Here is an 8,498-nt window from a genome sequence, read left to right as displayed (position 1 = left end):
TTTTCTAGCACCAAATTAGCAATGTAGCATGATTACTCAAGGATAAGGTGTTGGAGTGATGGCTGCTGGAAATGGGGTTTGTCTAGATTTGATCAAAAATGACTTTTTTCAAATAGTGATGGTGCTGTTTTCTTCATCAGTAATGTCCTGACTATACTTTGTGATCAGTTGAATGCCGCTTTGGTGAATTAAATTACCAATTTCCTTCAGAAACAGCAAAATCTGTACATTATTCCAAACTTTTGGCCACTAGTGTACATTTTACAAATTTTATTTTATCATCATTGATTTAGTTTAGTTTTTCATCATTTTGGTGACATTTTAGCTTTTTTTAAAATGTAGTCCATGTATTACATCAATAAATATGGAGTTTTGAAATTGCATATATTATATTGCATATATACAGTATATTGTTACATGTTTGTTGTTTACATGCCTAATTTGTACTATTTACAAGTTTTACTTAAATATGTAGAACAAGTGCTAAAATGCTACTGTCTCTTTAAGACCTGTGGCAGGGACTTTGACAGTATGTTTGTTTGGTTGAATGGCTTCTTTACAGCATACATGCTATGTTTGATTAGAATTAAATTTTTGTTTTGTTGTTTTTGATAAATAACTGACTGTATAGAACAGAAAGGATATTAAAAGAGACATTACTAAATAATAAATGGTTTGCTTGGATCTAGTCTTTGGGCTCACATACACAGAAAGAGTGAAAAGATCTCGGTGCTGAACTTCTATGCCACAACACCACTCAAACGCTGGAGAGTGAAACCTAAAAAATCACCAGACAATTTCTGTAGCAATTGGGAAGTATTTACGCACATCTGATTGTTGGGGATTGCAGATAGATACAAAGAGCGATCTTGGAATTTTAAGAATCGACACTGGGATCGAACAAATGAAAATTAGAATTAGTTTAATTAGAAAATCGATATTTTTGCTCAGCCCTAGATCCAAACGCATGAGAGAGGACCAACATGTCTGTGAGAGAAACCGTGAATCCTGCAGGATCAATTTGTCTCTTGCGTGCCTCATAAAAGCGTCTCTGACCACTGAAAATATCACGATATATCACGATACATGGATCATAAGTATCCATACAATATTGTGAGAAAAAATATTGCAATATATCGATATTTAATTGTATTGACACAACCCTACAGTATACATACTACAGACAACAACATAGCCTAAGTCAGTACAGTTCAGAGTGATGGTATCCTATGGATCAGCAGGAGTGTGATCCACCACCAGATAGTCCAAACAGAATGATTGCAAGTGGAAAGATAAACTGTCCAAACAAGAGGTTCCTGCTGGAGTGATAAAACAAACCGCAATGACCTGCAGCTCTCACGACATCAAGCGCCCTGAGCGGAGTGCAAATTCAAGGTGTTTACAGTCGTCAGAGTGTTCACGACAGTCCGGTCGCAGTGCAATGCCCAACAACACGCAAACATTATTTTGGACTGAATCCAAAAAGGTCCATTATGTGAGGAAGACAGAGGCAGAGAGATAAACAAACAGCTTCTGTGTGAAGCGACATCCATAACGATAGGTGTCAGTATAAGAGACAGCTAAAAACTTGCTGAGTGCCACTTTAAAAAGTCTGAATGACATTGCATATAACAACATTTCAAAACCAAGTGGCATCTGCAACAAATGATACTAGGCATTTTCTCAGCACAAACTTAACACTTCTGAGCCGGTTTTTCAATCACTTTTAACAAATTGATGAGAAGGTGATTTTTAGTTGACACAGATGTCCTAGCAGAGTAACCACAGGTATAGTGCATTATGTCGTATACCATGTTTGCCAACCAGAAAGTGTCCATATACCCTTTGTCTTCATTTTGAACAATATACCAATTATCATGTAAAACCAAACAAACTTCTTTTTGTGAAATGTTTTGCTATACATGTGTTTGCTCTATTTTTAAAACTTAACACCACTTGGTTTATTTAGTTAGGCTATATAATGCAAAGACATTTATGCATATTTAAGTTTGTCCAAATACTTCTTTGGGGCCACTGTATGTAAAGTAATGCAAGATTATGTTTATTTCTATGGAGCATTTTGCAATCAGGGATTACTGGCACAGGATACTTGTAATGTTTGTGGAAAAACTGACATGCAATTAGAGATGTCTGCATAAATCAGAGAGATGCATATTTACTGCATTTATTTATTGCTGTCACACCTTTCACATATTGAATTTAGCTGTTACAATTATCTATAGTGGAAATATCTACAGGAGTTTAAACCTCTGGGGTTATTTTAATGTCATGAGATTCAGTTTTTAGTCATTTGGTTATTATAGTGTTTACATAAAAACATAAATTATTTTTAAGGCTAAACCATATTTTATGTGCTCTATAAAGAACACAAGGACTCAAGAATAAAAAAACAAAGGCAAGATCCAACACTCAAAAAAAAAAAAAGAAAAAAAAAAGGATTTTTGCTGCTTGTTCAATGTACAATACTTAATTAAAATGAGCAACTGTAACACAATCACTGAACATTTTGCCACAACTTAATTTCATAGCATGCAATCCACTTAAATTTGCAAAATGGAAGTTTACTTAATCCATTTGTGTTGGGATAACATAAATAAATTTTGTTGGTCGAACTAGAAATGTGTTTCCTAGCATGCAATGCGGCATGCGTAAAAATAGTGAATTAATGTTTTAATATTTACTATTATTGCAGTATTTGCACTGGTGGTGTTGTGTTTCTTGCTTGAGTTATGTGTCATGAGATGTTAGCTTAGAGTGTATCTCCTTCGATTTTTGAGTGTCACAGTCGTTGTGATTTGTGGGTTGGATGTTAAGTACCACATATGCCTGTAAAAATGATTATTTCAAAACTCATGTGCAAGATGTCTCCATTATGTAAGACTATGAGCTCACAAGCCTGTACATTTGCAATAACAAAAGACTGGTCAAAAGCTAAAAGTGGTGAAAGTTATGTTGCCTCAACATAATTAAAATGATGACCTTTGATACATTTTTAACTAATGGACATGACAAAATTAATTTAAATTCACACAAGAAGATTAGATCAATTCCATTCAAACAAATTATTTTTTGTTGAAATAATGTAATTTAATTGCACAGAAAAGTTTTCTCTAATTTTATGAAGTTCATTCAACATTTTTAATTTTTGTGTGTACAGTACATACAATAATGTTTTTTTTTTTTTTTTCATCAACCATGTTTTTTGGACAACTTGTGATACAAAACATATTGTAGCCTTAAAGGTGCATTCAGTAATTTATTTCCTCATTTAAAATTGTTTACTTCTAAAGAAATTAATAGTAATTTTTAAACTTATGTATAAAATCATGACCATTCATGTGAGTTGAAGATCAGTCCTGTCATAACTTTATAAAAGCACTTTTATTCTACATGGAGCAGGGACGCCTCACGGTGGCAGCCATGTTAACATCACATGACCAGCTGAATGCTACTTGCTTAATTTCAGTAACTGCCCTGTTATTGGACACTTTCACTCATGGATTAAATTAATCCTGGCTCACTGTGCATAGTGAATTTCTACAATGGCATTGATAACTGAAACTGTTTCCCCCAACAGTCCCTCATCCTCTGCAACTGTACTGCAACATCACATCATTGAGTTTCTAAGCCATGTCTTGTTTTGATTTATTCTTTAGCTACTCATTAAAACATACTCCCTTTCCTGAGATGTTTATTTGCAAGACAATTTTGAGGAATTGTTACAACTGTCAATCAAATAAAATAAAAAATAAAAAATCTAAGTTTTAATAATTTATTTAATAAAAAGTTACACAATTCAATTTGATGGAATTTTGTTATGAAATTAAAATACGTAAATCTTAAAAATAGGCTAAAATATTATTGTTACGGCGTATGTCCATTCATTCTTTCGTTGTGGTGTTGGGATTTTGAGGAGATCATGTATGATTTCGTATGGACATACATCAGTCACTATATCAGTGTCTTACTGAATGTTAATAAACTGCAAAAAAGTCATAAAGACAAAGAAAGTTCAAACAAAACCGGCACACTGTTTCTCCCAGATGCAGTTGAGATTTAATCTAAGCACAAACGCAACATTTCGAGCAAAATTATCGGTTGTTTTTGTGGAGTACTTGTGTTAGTTCAGTTTCAGGAGTGTGTGCTTGTCATCTTGTCACCCTGTCCAATTAAAAAAGAATGGCCTCTTGTCTCCTCGCCAGTGGACCATCATAGAATGTCTATGAAACGGCCGCATTACGCTAATCTATGCTAACCTTGTAGGCTTCCTATCAGAAGTGCTTTGGTGTAGTAGTGTAAAGCCACAAGAGGCGGAATAAGGTATAAGTAAACTCAGCAAAAAAAGAAACATCCCTTTTTCAGGACACTGTATTTTAAAGATAATTTTGTAAAGGGTTTAAACAATGTTTTCCATGCTTGTTCAATGAACCATAAACAATTAATGAACATGCACCTGTGGAACAGTCATTAAGACACTAACAGCTTACAGACGGTAGGCAATTAAGGTCACAGTTATAAAAACTTAGGACACTAAAGAGACCTTTCTACTGACTCTGAAAAACACCAAAAGAAAGATGCCCAGGGTCCCTGCTCATCTGCTTGAACGTGCCTTAGGCATGCTGCATGGAGGCATGAGGACTGCAGATGTGGCCAGGGCAATACATTTCAATGTCCGTACTGTGAGATGCCTAAGACAGCGCTACAGTGAGACAGGAAGGACAGCTGATCGTCCTCGCAGTGGCAGACCACGTGTAACAGCACCTGCACAGGATCGGTACATCTGAATATCACACCTGCGGGACAGTTACAGGATGGCAACAACAACTGCCTGAGTTACACCAGGAACGCACAATCCCTCCATCAGTGCTCAGACTGTCCGCAATAGGCTGAGAGAGGCTGGACTGAGGGCTTGTAGGCCTGTTGTAAGGCAGGTCCTTACCAGACATCACCGGCAACAACGTCACCTATAGGCACAAACCCACCTTCGCTGGACCAGACAGGACTGGCAAAAAGTGCTCTTCACTGACGAGTCACGGTTTTGTCTCACCAGGGGTGATGGTCAGACTCGCGTTATCGTCGAAGGAATGAGCGTTACACCGAGGCCTGTACTCTGGACCCGGGATCGATTTGGAGGTGGAGGGTCTGTTATGGTCTGGGGCAGTGTCACAGCATCATCGGACTGAGCTTGTTTTCATTGCAGGCAATCTCAACACTGTGTGTTACAGGGAAGACATCCTCCTCCCTCATGTGGTACCCTTCCTGCAGGCTCATCCTGACATGACCCTCCAGCATGACAATGCCACCAGCCATACTGCTCGTTCTGTGCATGATTTCCTGCAAGACAGGAATGCCAGTGTTCTGCCATGGCCAGCGAAGCGCCTGGATCTCAGTCCCATTAAGCACATCTGGGACCTGTTGGATCAGAGGGTGAGGGCTAGGGCCACTCCCCCCAGAAATGTCTGGGAACTTGCAGGTGCCTTGGTAACATCTCACAGCAAGAACTGGCAAATCTGGTGCAGTCCATGAGGAGGAGATGCGCTGCAGTACTTAATGCAGCTGGTGGCCACACCAGATTCTGACTGTTACTTTTGATTTTGACTCCCCCCCCCCCACCCCTTTTGTTCAGGGACGCATAGCTCCATTTCTGTTAGTCACATGTCTGTGAAACTTGTTCACTTTATGTCTTAGTTGTTGAATCTTTTTATATTCATACAAATATTTACACATGTTAAATTTGCTGAAAATAAAAGTAGTTGAAAGTGAGAGGACGTTTATTTTTTCGCTGAGTTTATATGCAGACAGCATGATGATGGTGAGCAGTGTTTCTCCCTTAAAAAGTTTAGAGCGAATGATAATAATAAATACTATCTGAATTTGCAGTACTTCTCTGAGTGACTCCTTAAAGATAAGATATTTAGTCAGGGCCGTAGCTGGGTATTCTGGGGCCCCTGACTGTATATTGCTTTGAGCCCCTTTCCTATTAAAAAATAATACAGTTTAGAATCTGTTGTGGGGCCCCCCTGGACCTGTGGGCCCCTAGAATCATTACCACCTTTCACCCCTCTAGCTACGGCCCTGGTTTTAGGGTTTGTTGACATTACATCGTTATGGTAATGAAGTTGTAAAATTAGCTATAACTTTACACAGAAAAGGTTAGTAAGGGATTTAAATCATACTAAAATCATGTTTACACGCATATCTTTTATATCCTGTGGCTATACATTTGAAACAGTGAGTCTTTTAACATTCAAAAATTGCCCCCCATTCACTTCCATTATAAATTACCCATTGTAACCTTGATTTTTGCTTTTTTTTAAAGAAAAGGAGCGAGGAGTCAAAATTAATTTTTGTGGTAACCAAAATTAGGCCACAAATGCTGTCAATTGAGCTTAACTTGTATTGAACCCGGAACATTCCTTTAGAAGTACTAAATTAGATTAGAATATTATTAGATCCTCACCGACTATAGTGACTTAAATCTCATCTTAAAATCTCCTTTTTTAATTTGGCATTTGAAACAGAACAATGAAAATGGTGTTGATGAGTTGTTTGAATGTATGATGTTTGATTTTATGTTCTTATGTGTCTTATTTGTATTGTCTGTACTTTCTGGAAAGCACTTTGGACAACTGAAGTTGTTTTAAAATGTGCTATAGAAATAACATTTTTTATTGTATACAGGGGCGGAATTAGTGATTTGAGGGCCCTAGGCAAAGTACAGGAATGAGGCCCAATTTAATGACACACATTTACGTCGAAAGTTATCACTGAAATATAGTAAGTGTCCTCAGTCTCTGTGACAGCACTAGATTGCAAGCAGCAAACAAAAATGTGTCTGTGGTTGTGTCTTTCCCCCTGGTTGTGCCAACTTTCTAAAAAAAGATTGAATAATAATGTCTGACAACACATTATATAAAAAAAACACAATCTGGCTACTATGAATTACAGTATATACTACTACAATACCTCTTTCTCCCTTTTTCTTAATGCACTTTTCCTCCATCATCTTGACCTTGAATTAACTATATCCAAATGATTAGACTAAAACTTGACTTTGCAGGTTTCCAGAAGGCTTTGATCAACTTTTAAATTTGAAAACATACAAAAGTTTGCTAGATTTACATTGCTAAATAAGGCAAAAACATGTCTGGGTTTCCATCAAAATGTTTTACATTTTTATACGCATTTCTAAAAATTTGACTAAAGAAAATACGAATCGTTGCGCTTTCCATCCACTGCTATGTCATGCGCATTATCTTAAGGGAGCCGCCTTACATTTTATGCAAAAGTTTATTCGCATATCAAGCATTTCCATTCAGGATTTCTTATGCGCAATTTCAAAATGCGCATAAAAATAATCGGATGGAAACCCACTCTGAGAAAAATTTATTTTTTTCTTTACGAGTGTCAACGCCAAGAACACAATCATCACCAACACTGTGTATTAGCGACTATCGATCTTATTCACACTAGCGCCATCTTTGGCTGTGAGGGATAGAGTACCATCTCTTCAATGGCACGAACGGTATAAAGCTGTAGAAAGCTCCTAGATCACATCTGATTTTCCACAACTCATGTTTTCTGGAGTTCTTTGTATACTGAATGTTCTTGGAAATATTTTTTTCAAAGTTTTGTCCGCGGAACGATCAAAAAACACTTTAAACTGCAGTACAGCCCATTGAAGAGACTGTAAGTCTACCCCTCACAGCCTCGTTGTAATTCCCATTAAAAAAGATGGTGCTAGTGTGAATAAGGTCTGTAGTGAGTGCTGTGCAGCCTGTGCTCGTGGGAGCAGTGGCGGGCGGCGGTGCAGGTTGTGCAGCAGTCTGATCGTTTGGTAATACAGTGTTACCTTAGGAAGTTCAGATTCAGTTTATTTTTTTCTCTCCACAAATTCAAACCAAACTGAACTAGCAACAATCTAGCTTAACTTGTAACTTGCAACAGAGTATATGGTGAAATCACACAAAACTTTCAGAGCGGTTTGGCTCATGTAAATGCAAAATAATCTTGGAATATTCCACTACAGCCTGATCTGAGGGGGAAAGGGGTTGCTTGCATTGATGGTGGTGAAAATAACAGCAATATCAATCATATCGGTGTTGTTACAGTGATATTTAAAATTTCAGCACATGTTATTTAGCATTAATGATAATAACAAAGCATATTATTTGTATTTTTAGGGGGCCCTTGGCTTCTGGGGGCCCTAGGCGGATGCCTACCTTTGCCTAGTGCTATGTCCGCCCCTGATTGTATAGATTCTAAAATCAACAGTTGGATGGACATACAATCACTCAGGCTAATATTTATGTAATTAACATGGATATATCTCTCTTGTTGATTTTCTTTCTTTTTTTTTTTTCCAAGATTGCTACAGCTAAATGCTATTAATGAAAGGTCTTCACCACTTTTAAGGATTGCCTGCAACATGACAATAATGGAATGGACCAGAGACTTCATATGAATGGTGTTTATAA

This window comes from Myxocyprinus asiaticus, chromosome 40, assembly GCF_019703515.2.
Source record: "Myxocyprinus asiaticus isolate MX2 ecotype Aquarium Trade chromosome 40, UBuf_Myxa_2, whole genome shotgun sequence".
NCBI classification, from domain to species: domain Eukaryota; kingdom Metazoa; phylum Chordata; class Actinopteri; order Cypriniformes; family Catostomidae; genus Myxocyprinus; species Myxocyprinus asiaticus.
The sequence above is the reverse complement of the archived record's forward strand: the minus strand, read 5'-3'. Positions refer to the sequence as shown.